Raw genomic sequence first — 14,498 nt, 5'->3', positions numbered from 1 at the left:
AGACATATTAACAGATTCCATGGTGGTAATAAAAACATTATCAAATTCATGGGTATTGAGAAAGTGAATAAACCCTGGCGAGGGGGATCTTTATGTTGAAAACCGTGTCTCTGCGAGGTTTGAACCAGCAGCTGACATACAGTTGCTTTATTTAAATTATGATCTTTGCCTACAGTTCTTAACTCAGCCTATATACCTCATTCTTTGTTCGTCCTTTATTCTACCTTTGCAAGTGAACCATTATTATTGGACATTGATTCTGGGAATACCTCCACTTGAGTTAGCTCTTTTAATTTATGGAACACCACGTGACATATTGTGCCATATACCTGATTTACAGGTGCCTGGGGCTGTTGTTGTGGGCCCTTGTTGTTGGGCCACTGTGAATGCACAGTGTGTTTGGGAGTGAGAGTGTTCCGTAATGATGCATCCTGCAATGCATCTTGCGGTCCGGCGCACCAGAAGCGACATGGATGGGCGCTTATAATGATGCGCTGTCTTGGAGCGCACTCTGCGCTTCAGCGCACCGAAAGTGACATGCATGCACGTCGCTGTTGGTGCGCTCATCGCCTTGGAACGTAGATTGCGGTCCAGTGCACTGGAAGCGACGTGCCGACGCACCAGAAATGAGGTCTGCGGCTCCCTCGGAAGCATAGGATGACCGTGGAGCGCATACTGCACTCCACAATATCATAATGGTGTACACATCCCGGAACTAACCGGTGGTCCGCAATCATGAGGCGCAGTAGCAGACTTTTTAGAGGGGAATACCCTCTGCTTATGGGCAGGGGCACAGATGTGAGGAGGTATAATGTGGTCTGACAATTCTCACTTGACCAATTGAGGTGAGAATGTTCTGGATTGGTTCACTTGATCAGTTTATTTTTGAATGTACCAATCACGACATATCTGCATAACTAAGGGGAGGGGCACCATTCTACAGGTGTCCTCACTCCCTAATTTAGACATGCTTTAAATGGATGGCAGTCCCTATGGTATCTGCCACCGCCTAAAATACAATCCAGATACAGGGTATCCAGGCTTGTGTTCTACAGTTCTTTGTGCCAATCCCCTGATGACTCAAGATTTTTGAAGAAACGCGTCAGGAGGCGCACAGGGTCAGTTCAGGGCTGTCCAGATCTATAGGGTCAGCTGTGGACTGCCCTTGTAAGGGCGGGAGCCTTGGGGTCTGAAGGGTCAGTCAAGTTAATAGGGACTGACAGGGAGAGTTGACTCCTTGATATGGGCCTTTATGGATGAGGATCTGTTGGAGGAACTCGGAGACCAACAAATTTGGTGAGATCTTTCCTTGTATCCATTGGCCCTACCGTACATAATTGTCTCTGGACTTCATTGTCTGGGCCTGTTAAAACATGTTATATATATAGGTATTTACTGATGCCTTTTGCCACTTTTTGACTACTGTCAGGGTATGATCCTATGCAGGGACATAGGCAATTTTTTCAGTTTTTAATATATCTGTTATGTGTTAATATATCTGTTAAGTTTTAAATTCACTATAGTTGCTATATATGATTCTGAATTGTGGACTTGGCGGGAGAGACAACTCACGTATATTACCTCCCCTTGAATTTTGCTGTAATTATTCAACTTTTAACCCTTATAACTTCCTAGCAAAAAAAATGTTGGTTCCAAAATTGTGGTGATGTAAAGTAGACTTAAAGGCATGAAAATGAAAATATATATAGTAGGTATATATGAGTGTTAAAAGTTGACCAGTAATTTCTCATTTTTCCAAAAAAATTGACAAAACCATTTTTTTAGGGACCACATCACGTTTGAAGTGACTTTGAGGGGACTTAATGACAGAAAATACCCAAAAGTGACACCATTCTAAAAACTGCACCCCTCAAGGTGCTCAAAACCACATTCAAAACGTTTATTAACCCTTCAGGTGCTTCACAAGAATTTTTGGAATGTGGAAGAAAAAAATGAACATTTAGACCCCAAATGTTACTTTAGACCCCAATTTTTTTATTTTTTCAAGGGTAACAGGAAAAAATGGACCCCAAAATTTGTTGGGGAAAACCATTGTTTGGGTGCACGGCAGGGTTCAGAAGAGAAGGAGCGCCATTTGACTTTTTGAATGTAAAATTTGCTTGAATAATTAGCGGACACCATGTTGCGTTTGAAGAGCACCTGATGTGCCTAAACAGTGGAAACCCCCCACAAGTGACACCATTTTGGATACTAGACGCCTCAGGGAACTTATCTAGATGTGTGGTGAGCACCTTGAACCCCCAGGTGCTTTACAGAAGTTTATAACGTAGAGCTGTGAAAATAAACAAATCAAACTTTTTCCACAAAAATGATGTTTTAGCCCCAATTTTTTTTATTTTCACAATGGTAAGAGGAGAAAATGGACCCCAAAAACTTTTGTGCAATTTCTCCGGAGTATGCCGATACTGCATATGTGGGGAAAATATACTGTTTGGGCGCACTGCAGGGTTCCGAAGGGAAGGAGTACTGTGTGAATTTTTGAACGCAAAATTGGCTGGAATTGAGAGCGGATGCCATGTCACGTTTGTAGAGCCCCTAATGCACCTAAATAGTGGAAACCTCCCACAAGTGACTCCATTTTGGAAGCTAGACCCCTCAAGAATTTTATCAAGGGGTATAGTGAACATTTTGAACCCAGAGGTACGACACCTAAATTGATAACATTAGGTCATCATATTGAATAAGTTATGATTAGTCTTGAGCGCAAGTGCTCGCTACTTAAGTTTGCATCGGGTACTTGGGTATGAAGCAAGTATCGCTGGTGCTCGAGTGACATGCTCGAGTCCCCGCCCCGCAGGTTTCACGGTTGTTAGACACCCAAAAAAACATGTGGGGATCGCTCGTTCATGGCAGGCAATCCCCGCTAGTTTTTTTTCGCCGCAAAGCATATGGGGCGGAGATTCGAGCATGTCACTCGAGCACCTGGAATACTCTGTGCATACCCGAGCACCTGATGCAAGCTCAAGTAGCGAGCACTTGCGCTCAACACTAGTCGCCATATCATCATCATTTTTTTTAATTACTTTTGAAAAAATCCCAACCTTAACCCTAGCACAACCCTAACCCTAGCACAACCCCAACCCTAACCCTAGCACAACCCTAACCCTAGAGTTTATTCTTTATGCGTGTGTAAGTGATTAGAAGACTTTATTCTTCAGGTCGGTGTGATTACAGCAATGCCAGATTCATATCGGGTTTTTATGATTGACAGCTGTCACACACTAAAAGACGCTTTTTTTTGCAAAGACTAATTTTTTCATCACCATATTTTGAGAGCTATAATTTTTCCATATTTCGGCCGACAGTCATGTGACGGCTTGTTTTTTGCGGGACGAGTTGACGTTTTTATTGGTACCATTTTGATCTTTGATCGCTTTCTATTCCGATTTTTGGGAAGCAGAACAGACAAAAAACAACAATTCAGGAGTTGTGTTTTGTTTTTTGTTTTTATGCCATTCCGCTTGTGTTAAGATTGATAAGACAGTTTTATTCTTTGGGTCAGTACGTTTACAGCGGTACCACATTTATAGCTTTTTTTATGTTTTGGCGCTTTTACAAAATAAAAGCTATTTTATAGAAAAATATTTTTTTTGCATCGCTTTATTCTGATAGCTATAACTTTTTTATTTTTTGGATCATGGAGCAGTATGGCAGCTTGTTTTTTGTGGGACAAGATGACGTTTTCAGCAGTACCATTTTTATATACATTAGTCTTTTTGATCGCGTTTTATTCCATTTTTTTTTGGCGGTATGATGATAAAGTATCGTTTTTTGCTTGGCTTTTTATTAATTTTTTTTACCGTGTTCACTAAAGGGGTTAACTAGTGGGACAGTTTTATAGATCAGGTCGTTCCGGACGCGGCGATACCAAATATGTTTACTTTTATTTGTTGTTTTTTTTCAGAATAATATTTATTCATGGGTACAATATATTTTTAATTTTTGGGGATTATTTTTTTCATTTTTTTTTTATATTTTTTCCCTTTTTTAAAAAATTTTCTTTCACTTTATGACACATTTTTAACTTTTACGCTTTTTCCCACTATGAGACTTTCATTTTTTTAACCCAGATCGCTTGCATAGCATAGAAATGCTGCAGCAGCATCTCTATGCTTTGCAGGCTGCAGTCCTGCGCACACAAGTTAGTTAGACCGTGCACTGAGCACAATCTACCTAACTTCCTGCTGTCTGGTGACCCGAATGTCTTCTTGACGACATTAGGTCACCATGACAACCACTGGCAGAGACAGCGTGGGACGAGAGGACAACGAGCGTGGGACGAGAGGAGGTAAGTAACGGCGCTTACCTCCCCTTGCTCCCGGAATGCTGCGATTGACTTCAATCGCAGCATTTCGGGGGTTAATGTGCTGGGAGCGATGCAGTACCGCTCCTTGCACATAGCTCCGGGTGTCAGCTGTGAGAATCAGCTGACACCCGGTGGCGATTGCCCCGCACAGCTTGTGTGCGGGAGCAATCACATTCTGCGTAATAGTACGTCCTTGGTCATTATCGGACTTTACTCCTCTTTGGTCAGACCTCATCTGGAATACTGTGTCCAGTTTTGGGCACCACATTTTAAAAAAGACATCGACAAACTGGAGCAAGTTCAGAGAAGAGCGACCAGAATGGTGACCGGTCTCCAAACCATGTCCTATGAGGAACGGTTACAGGCATTTGGGAATGTTTAGCTTGCAAAAAAGAAGACTGAGAGGAGACTTAATAGCTGTCTACAAATATCTCAAGGGCTGTCACATTGTAGAAGGATCATCTTTATTCTTATTTGCACAAGGAAAGACTAGAAGCAATGGGATGAAACTGAATGGGAGGAGACACAGATTAGATATTAGAAAAAAACTTTTTGACAGTTAGGGTGATCAGTGAGTGGAATAGGCTGCCACGAGAGGTGGTGAGTTCCCCTTCAATGGACGTCTTCAAACAGAGGCTGGACAGATATCTGTCTGAGATGATTTAGTGAATCCTGCTTTGAGCAGGGGGTTGGACCAGATGACCTAGGAGGTCCCCTCCAACTCTACCATTCTATTATTCTATGATTCTATGGTCCAATAGGCCCAGGACACAAGGACGTACTGTTACCACAAATGTCAAAAAGGGGTTAAACTGAATGCTTTGGGTCAAACGTTTGGGTTATCCTTTCACAAGCTTCTCACAATAGTTGGTCGGAATTTGGGCCCATTCCTCCTGACAAAATCGGTATAACTGATCCAGGATTGTAGATAGCCTTGCTCGCACCTGCCTTTTCAGCTTTGCCCATAAATTTTTAATAGGATTGAGATCAGCGCTTTGTGATGGCCACTCCAAAACATTGACTTTGTGTCACGGGTGTGTCAGATGTAGAAGACAGTTGTTCTGTAGCTAGTTGCAGAAGGTCACTTCGTTTGGCATTAGAGACGCCTTCTTAAATCTGTCTTACTTTAGGACCCAGCGGCTACCTCCTGTTACAACTCTCCTGTTAGGTTTTTTTTAGTTTGCTGGTCACATGACCAGTTTTGCCTATTTAATCCGGCTCCGCCCTCCTGGCATTGCTGGACTTCATTTGTATTTACTACTGTTGAGCTAGCTTGGTGCTCTGTTGCCGTTCTCTGTTAGTTTTGCTAGGTCTTCTCACCTCTTTACTTTTTGTTGTGTGTTTGTCTTTGACTGCTACGATTTCTGCTAGGAGGTGTCCAACCTTTCCCAGTCCCTAGTTCTTGTAGGGATTCCTCCCTCACATCTATAGGTCTTCGTACAGACTAGCCGAGGACTTTAGCGGGTCTGATCGCAGGATCAGGTTCCCCGTTACATCGTAGGGATCTAGTTTAGTTCTATTGTAGGGACAGATCTCCTGTCTTTCCTTAGTCTCTGTAGCAGATCATAACAGTAAGTCCAGCCATAAAAAAAAAAAAAAAATTTCTCTAAGGAAAGACCTCCAGTTTTCCATCATGATCTCGGTGCAAGATTTGGCTCAACGCTTGCAGGGACTCTCTCTGGAGGTGGCCAAGCTCCAACAACACGTGAGTAGCTGTTCTGGAGCGCATTTTGTGGAACCAAAGGTACGTCTGCCTGATCTATTTTTTGGCGAACAACAAGATTTTTTTTCTTTTAAAAATGCTTGTCTATTATATTTTCGTTTGAGACCCGGATCCTCTGGTGATGAATCACGGCGCATAGGGTTCATAATGTCACTTTTGCGCAAAGATCCTCAGGGATGGGCCTTCTCTCTCCAACCTAGTGATCCGTGCTTTAGATCAGTGGATAGTTTTTTTTCTGCTTTGGGTTTATTGTACGATGATCCTGATCGTGTCTCATCTGCTGAGTCTGAATTAAGATGTTTGAGGCAGGGATCAGGTAATGTGGAAAAATATTGTTCTCACTTCCGTCGGTGGTCTGCCCAGGTGGGGTGGAACGATTCAGCTTTGAAAAGCTTGTTTCTTGCAGAGCTAGGTGAAAGGGTTAAGGATTTACTGATTGCTTATCCCACACCTGGAAACTTGCAGGAGGCAATGCAATTAGCTATACGGGTGGACAGGAGACTGCGTGCAAGGGTTAATGAGAGCAAATCCTCTGCTATGTCAGCTTCGAGTCCTGAGAGGTTCAGTGCTGACAATGGTGAGCCGATGGAAATTGGGGCGATGACACCCCGCTCTCAGGAAAAAGCCCGCCGACTTTCTGAAGGCTTGTGTTTCTATTGCGGAAATTCTGGTCATTTGATTAAGAGCTGTGTGCTTCGTATGAAGAAAGAAAAAAAAATGGTCAGTCATGCCCGTATTGCCTGTTTAAATTCTAAGGGAGTATTCCTATCTGCCACTACTGCTGCTCAGGATGAATTAATTGAATTTCGGGTATTTGTGGATTGTGGATCTACTCTGAATGTGATTGATGGGGGATTCTTGGAAAAACTTAGATTAGAACCTAAAACTTTGTCATCCCCTATTGCTGTGGTTTCTGTCGATGGCTCTCCCTTGAAGAGTGTTACTCACAAGGTCTGTGAATTTCCCCTCACTATTAATGGTATTCATCAAGAGAATTTGGATTTGGTGGTATTGGATAATGTGCCTTCTCCAGTAATATTGGGGTTACCCTGGTTAAAATTGCACAATCCTGTACTGGATTGGTCTACCAATGAAATTAAGTCCTGGAGCCCTAAGTGTTATGACAAGTGCTGTAATGGGCGCATTGCTGCTGTGGATAGAGGGGAATTGCCTGTACCTATTCAGGATTTTTGGAGAGTTTTTTCTGAGGAGGAGTCGCAGGTTTTGCCTCCCCATAGAGACTATGATTGTACCATTGAATTTGTCCCTGGAGCGACTCTTCCTAAGAGTCGTTTATTTAATCTTACTATTCCTGAGAGAAAGGCTTTGGAGGAATACATACAGACAAGCTTGGCCGCTGGTCACATTAGGCCTTCCAAGTCTCCTGTGGCTGTTGGATTTTTTTTTGTAAAAAAAAAGATGGCGGTTTACGTCCTTGTCTGGACTTTCGTGAGATTAATAAAATTACTGTACGCAATCCTTACCCACTGCCATTGATTCCTGATTTATTTAACCAGTTAGTGGGGGCCAAGTGGTTCTCTAAAATTGATCTCCGGGGGGCATACAATTTGTTGCACATGAAGGAGGGTGATGAATGGAAGACTGCTTTTAACACTCCTGTGGGTCATTTTGAGAATCTGGTTATGCCTTTTGGTCTCACCAATGCTCCAGCATTTTTTCAGAATCTTATTAATGATATCCTTAGACCTTTAATCGGCAAAAATGTGGTTGTGTATTTGGATGACATTTTGATTTATTCGCCTGATCTGGAGTCTCATTGGCGGAGTGTACGTGAGGTATTACAGTTATTAATGGACAATTCGCTTTTTGCTAAGCTGGAGAAATGTGAGTTCGCTGTACAGAGAATTAGTTTTTTGGGCTACATTATCTCCAGTGAAGGTTTTGAGATGGACCCGGTGAAGGTTCAGGCTGTACAGGAATGGCCTAGGCCTATTGGTTTGAAATCGATACAGAGATTTTTGGGTTTCGCCAATTATTACAGAAAATTCATAAAAAAATGTTCTATTATTGTCAAACCGCTGACCGATCTCACCAGGAAAGGTGCTAATGTGGTTCAGTGGACTTCTGAGGCCATTGAAGCTTTTGTGTTTTTAAAGGAGAGGTTCACCTCTGCTCCCATCCTTATGCAGCCTGATGTGACTAAGCCGTTTTTGGTTGAGGTTGATGCTTCTTCGGTGGGGGTTGGTGCGGTGTTGTCTCAGGAAAACAAGGATGGAGTACATCCCTGTGCCTTTTTTTCAAAAAAAATTTCCGAGACTGAACTTAATTACGATATTGGTAATCGGGAATTGCTGGCGATTAAACTCGCATTTGAACACTGGCGTCACCTCTTGGAAGGTGCTGATTTTCCCATTCAGGTTTTCACTGATCATAAAAATCTGATCTATCTTGATGCTGCCAAGCGCTTGAATGCCCGTCAGGCTAGGTGGGCACTTTTTTTCTAGCGGTTTAATTTTTCCGTTACTTACATCCCGGGTACCAAGAATGTTAAAGCGGATGCTTTGTCTCGCAGCTTTTCTCCCATGGTCGGTGTTGAAGAGGAAGAGGAGACCATTTTACAAGAAGGTGTTGTGATTGCTACTTTGGACTCCGTTTTGGAGGATGAGATTCTTAAAGCACAGGAGAATGCCCCATCTAACACTCCCCATGGGAGGTTGTTTGTGCCTAGGACCTTTAGGAGAGATTTGTTTGTTGAGTGTCATGAGTCTCGGTTGGCAGGTCATCCAGGAATTTCTGAGACCAAGAGACTTGTGGGTCGCAGTTTTTGGTGGCCTGGATGGCAGAAGGAAGTCATTAAGTGGGTGCGCCAATGTACTGTGTGTGCTAGATCCAAGTCTTCGCATGCTCCTGCTGCGGGGTTGCTTTGCCCTCTGGAGGTTCCTAGTGCACCTTGGACACATCTGGCTATGGACTTTATTACTGACCTTCCTCCCTCTGAAGGTTTCACGGTCATCTGGGTGGTCGTGGACCGTTTTAGCAAGATGTGTCAATTGGTTCCCTTTATCAAACTGCCTTGCGCTAAGACACTCCCTAAGGCCTTTGTCAAGGAGATTGTCAGACTACATGGTGTTCCTACTGACATTGTTTCTGATAGGGGACCTCAGTTCGTGGCTCGTTTTTGGCGTGCCTTTTGTGACAGGTTGGGAGTCCATTTGTCGTTTTCATCCGGATATCATCCTGAGTCTAATGGCCAGACAGAAAGGAAGAACCAGGATGTTGAGCAGTTCTTGCGTTGTTTTGTGGCAGACAATCAAGAGGGGTGGTCTGAGTTTCTGCCACTTGCTGAATTTGCTCTTAACAACCATACATCCTCTTCTGCTGGGTGTTCGCCTTTTTTTTGTTGTTCTGGGAGACATCCGTCTTTTGGGTCATTCTCCAAATTGGTTTCGGCTGTGCCTGAGGAGGAGAGTTTTTCCGGTGATTTGGAGAGAGTTTGGACGGATGTGCGTGGTAATCTTCAGGAGGCTAACAAAAAATCTAAGAGGTACTTTGATAGGAAACGGCAAGAGGTTTTGTTTGCTGTTGGTGACATGGTTTGGTTGTCCTCTAAGAATCAGCGATTGAGGATTCCTTCTAAAAAATTGGGTCCCAAGTTCGTAGGGCCCTTTAAGGTGCTTCAGATAGTTAACCAATCTGCTGTTAGGCTGGAGGTTCCTACGTCCTGGAGGATTAATCCGGTGTTTCATGTTTCTCTGTTGAAAAAAACTGATGTGTCGGATGGTGACGCCTCTGCCACTGTTCCTCCGGTGGTAGAGGACGGGGAATATGAAATTTCCCGCATCCTAAATTCTACACGGTATAGAGGGAGTTTGCAGTATCTCGTCGCTTGGAAGGGTTTCGGACCTGAGGATAACTCATGGGTGAGGGCGGATGATGTTTCTGCTTCCAGACTTGTCCGAGCATTTCACAGGAGGTTTCCTGGTAAGCCTGGGCCTAGGGGATCCGGAGGATCCTCTTAGAAGAGGGGGTACTGTTACAACTCTCCTGTTAGGTTTTTTTTAGTTTGCTGGTCACATGACCAGTTTTGCCTATTTAATCCGGCTCTGCCCTCCTGGCATTGCTGGACTTCATTTGTATTTACTACTGTTGAGCTAGCTTGGTGCTCTGTTGCCGTTCTCTGTTAGTTTTGCTAGGTCTTCTCACCTCTTTACTTTTTGTTGTGTGTTTGTCTTTGACTGCTACGATTTCTGCTAGGAGGTGTCCAACCTTTCCCAGTCCCTAGTTCTTGTAGGGATTCCTCCCTCACATCTATAGGTCTTCGTACAGACTAGCCGAGGACTTTAGCGGGTCTGATCGCAGGATCAGGTTCCCCGTTACATCGTAGGGATCTAGTTTAGTTCTATTGTAGGGACAGATCTCCTGTGTTTCCTTAGTCTCTGTAGCAGATCATAACACCTCCCTCCTGCTCTGATTGACACCCTGGCCTGGGTGTTTAAATATTTTCAGTTTACTGCAGGGAGGGGCCAGTGGTATTCACATGTTCCCTTGTGAAGGCTTGGAGCTATTGCAGTCAGCTTACTTCCTCTTTGGTGCTCTGGAGGACATTTGGTGTAATCTCTCTAAAGTCTGCTCAAGCTAAGTTTCTCCCCCCTGTGCTTGTCTCCCTTGTTGTCTTTAGTTTATAGTGGGGACTGACCAGAACTCACCCTTCTTCCCTATCCAGGGCCTAGCTCTAGGGATATACAGGGCTTAGGTTTCCTGTTCGGTGATTGGTGAATAACCAATATAGGGATGGTAGGGGAGACAGGGTGATATTAGATCAGCCTAGGAGGTCTTCACTCCCCCTTCCCTAGTGTTTAGGCTCCCTTCTACTCATCCCTTTGTGCTGCACTTTGTCTTTCCTACACTGTGTGTGACACTTTGTTGTCCTTAAGCCACTTTGTTACCATTTTGGCAGTATGCTTTGGGTCATTGTCCATTTGGAAGACCCATTTCCACCCAAGCTTTAATTTCCTGGCTAATGTCTTGAGATGTTGCTTCAATATTGCCACATAATATTCTTTTTTCATGATGCCATCTATTTTGTGAAGTGAACCAGTCCCTCCTGCAACAAAACAACCCCACAACATGATGCTGCCACCCCCGTGATTCACAGTTGGGATGGTGTTTTAGGCTTCCAAGCTTCTCCCTTTTTCCTCCAAATGTAACGATAGTCATTATGCCCAAAAAGTAAAATTTTAGTTTATCAGGCCACAGGACATGTCTCCAAAAATTAAGGTTTTTGTTCCTGTGTGCATTTTCAGACATTAATCTGGCTTTTTTTATGTTTCTTTTGGAGTAATGGCTTCTTCTTGGCAGAGTGGCCTTTCAGCCCATGTTGATACAGTACTCGTTTCACTGTGGATATTGACACAATCTTACCAGCTTCTGCCATCATCTTCACAAGGTCTTTTGCTTTTGTCCTTGGGTTGATATGCACATGTCGGACCAAAGCATGTTCATCTCTGGGACACAGAACCTGTCTCCTTCCTGAGTGGTATGATGGCTGAACATTCCCATCTTGTTTGTACTTGCAAATAATTGTTTGTACAGATGAACGAGGCACCTTCAGGAATCTTGAAATTGTTCTCAAGGGTGAGCCAGACTTGCGCAAGTCCACAATTCTTTTCCTGATATACTGGCTGATTTCTTTAGACTGTCCCATGATGCTACACAAAGAATCAGTGTGTTTCAGGTGTGCATTAAAATGCTTACACAGGTGTGTCTCTAATTAATTCAGATGTTGCCAAACATATGACATCATCATATGGGCAGTCCAGAATTGTTTAAAGGCATAGTAATCTTAGTGTATGTAAACTTTTGACTTTTCAGTAAGTAATATAAATACCTTAAAACATTCTCTCACTCTCATTATTCTGGCATTTGGCAAATCATAATTGACCTAAAACGGGAATGGTTTATTCTGATTTCATGTCAGATATTGAGAAAAACATGCATATGTGTCTTTTTATATAGTGTATGTAAACTTCTGGTTTCAACTGTGTATTAGACTAAATAATAAGGTAATAATATAAAAGGGTTAAGGAAAGGAGAACCAGAGGCCATTATAGAGTTAAATGATGTATCAGATAAAACAGCCATATTTAATATTATTGGCTTTTAGGGTCAAAGTCTGTAATTTATGGATCCAAAAGGATTCACGTAATTTTATTTGAAATATCTGGTTACCTCTGCAATGAGAGTGTAAGACTTATTCCAGAACCTGATAGCGAATAGAGTTGATGATATGATTATTGGAAATAAAATGGTGTGAAATGGGTAATTCACAAAGTTTACGTCTGATAGTTGATTTGTGTTTGGATATGCTGTCCCATATATACTGAGTGGTCTCACTAACGTATACGAGACCACATGGACACCTGATAGAATACACCACAAAGGAAGATTCACAATTAAAAAAACCTTTTGTGTGGAAAATATGACCAGTATGTGGATGTACAATATGATCCCCTTTTATTACATTTGCACATTGACTACAATTGAGGCATGAGAAAGTACCCAATTTACTAGGAAATAAAAGAGATTGATGTGTACCTGACTTGAGGGGGCCAATGTCCACCTGTACCAAGGAATCACTTAAATTTTTACTTCGTTTTGTAGCATCGGCGTCTGCTGTCCCCCTTACCGCCACGGTCCTGCTCCGGCGTCTTCCGGCCTCCCTGCTGCAGCTGCTGGTGTTCGCAGCTTCCCTGGCTCTGTGCTTAGGGCGCGCGCGCTCCCCCCCTCTTAAAGGGGCTGCGCGGGCCGTCCTAAAAAGTCCTCGGCCAATGGCCAGAGGACTTTCCCTATAAAAGGCACCTCCTCCAATATGGAGGTGCCCGTGCAAGGTTGTTGCTCTGTTATACAGTACTTACTTTGCTTCAGCCCTCAGGTCCTCTGCAAGTCAGTCCTGTCCGCCAGTCTGTTCTTCAGTCCAGTCCGCCAGTCTGACTACTCTCCAGCCCGACAGTCTGTCTACAGTCCAGTCCGCCAGTCTATGGGCTCTGCCTGCCAGCTTACCTGGAAGCACCTGCTTGTTATTTGCCGTGCCCGCCAGCCTGCTTACTTGGAAGCACATGCCTGTTACCTGCCGTGCCCGCCAGCCTGCTTAAATGGAAGCACCTGCCTGTTACCTACCGTGCCCGCCAGCCTACTTACCTGAAGCACCTGCCTGTTACCTGTTGTGCCCGCCAGCTTGCCTACACGGAGCACCCGTCTGGCTATCAGCTGAATCAGCCTGCCTGTCTGTTCTTCAGCCCAGTTCGCCAGTCTGACTACTCTCCATCCCGACAGTCTGTCTACAGTCCAGTCCACCAGTCTATGGGCTCTGCCCGCCAGCTTACCTGGAAGCACCTGCTTGTTATTTGCTGTGCCCGCCAGCCTGTTTACCTGGAAGCACCTGCCTGTTACCTGCTGTGCCCGCCAGCCTGCTTACCTGGAAGCACCTGCCTGTTACCTGTTGTGCCTGCCAGCTTGCCTACACGGAGCACCCATCTGATATCAGCCGAATCAGCCTGCCTGTCTACCGGGACCACCCATCAGCATGCCTGCATGCCTTGCTCATCCGCTGTACCGGTCAGCTCCAGCCTTCTGACCCGTGGGAGTCACCTGCTCTCATACAAGGTCGGTCCCAGAGTTGCACCTGGTCCCTCTGCTCGGTCCCTCACTGGTTCACGGAGTCGACTGAGCCACTGTGCGACCTTGGTCAGGCCGAATAGATACTTAGTCACGCCCCTCTGATCCCTCCTTGCACCGCAGCACAGAGGTTCCACCACCCGGATCCGTAACAGTTTGCACGGGCCATGGAACCCGGTGTCCCCCAGACTCCTTCGCTTGCTCACCTGTACCAGGAGGTTTCTCGTCAGAGATCCCATCAGGAAACTATCCTGACCTACCTGTGGTCTGTCAACTCCTGCCTGGACATTCTGTCCATCCCACCTGTGTCCATCTCGAGCCGAGCGGCACCCGCTCCGGGTTCTCCTCGGCCTACTAATGCCATGACACCCGGCCCTGGTCCCCGGCTCTCTGCGCCTCCACGTTTTGGTGGTGACCCCATCTTATGCCGGGGTTTTCTAAACCAGTGGACGCTGCACTTTGGACTCCTGGCCCATCAGTTTTCCTTCGACCGGGCCCAGGTGGCGTTCATCAAGTCTCACCGGGGAAGCATCGGCATGGCTTAACCCTCTATGGGAGAGAGGGGATCCCCTGGTGTCCGATCTTCCAGCTTTCCTCACTGCCTTCCGGAAGGTCTTCGATGAGCCCGGACGAAAGACTTCTACTGCTTCCTCTCTTCTCCGTCTCCCCCAAAGGAGTCTCACCGTGGGCCAGTATGCCATACATTTCCGCACTCTTGCATCTGAGCTTGCCTGGAACGAGGCCCTGGTGTCTACCTTCTGGGAGGGTCTTTCCGGACGGATCAAAGATGAGCTAGCTGGTCAGGACATTCCT

This window comes from Phyllobates terribilis, unplaced genomic scaffold, assembly GCF_046119375.1.
Source record: "Phyllobates terribilis strain yellow unplaced genomic scaffold, ASM4611937v1 Scaffold_8__6_contigs__length_399053987, whole genome shotgun sequence".
In the NCBI taxonomy this organism is placed as follows: Eukaryota; Metazoa; Chordata; class Amphibia; order Anura; family Dendrobatidae; genus Phyllobates; species Phyllobates terribilis.
The sequence above is the reverse complement of the archived record's forward strand: the minus strand, read 5'-3'. Positions refer to the sequence as shown.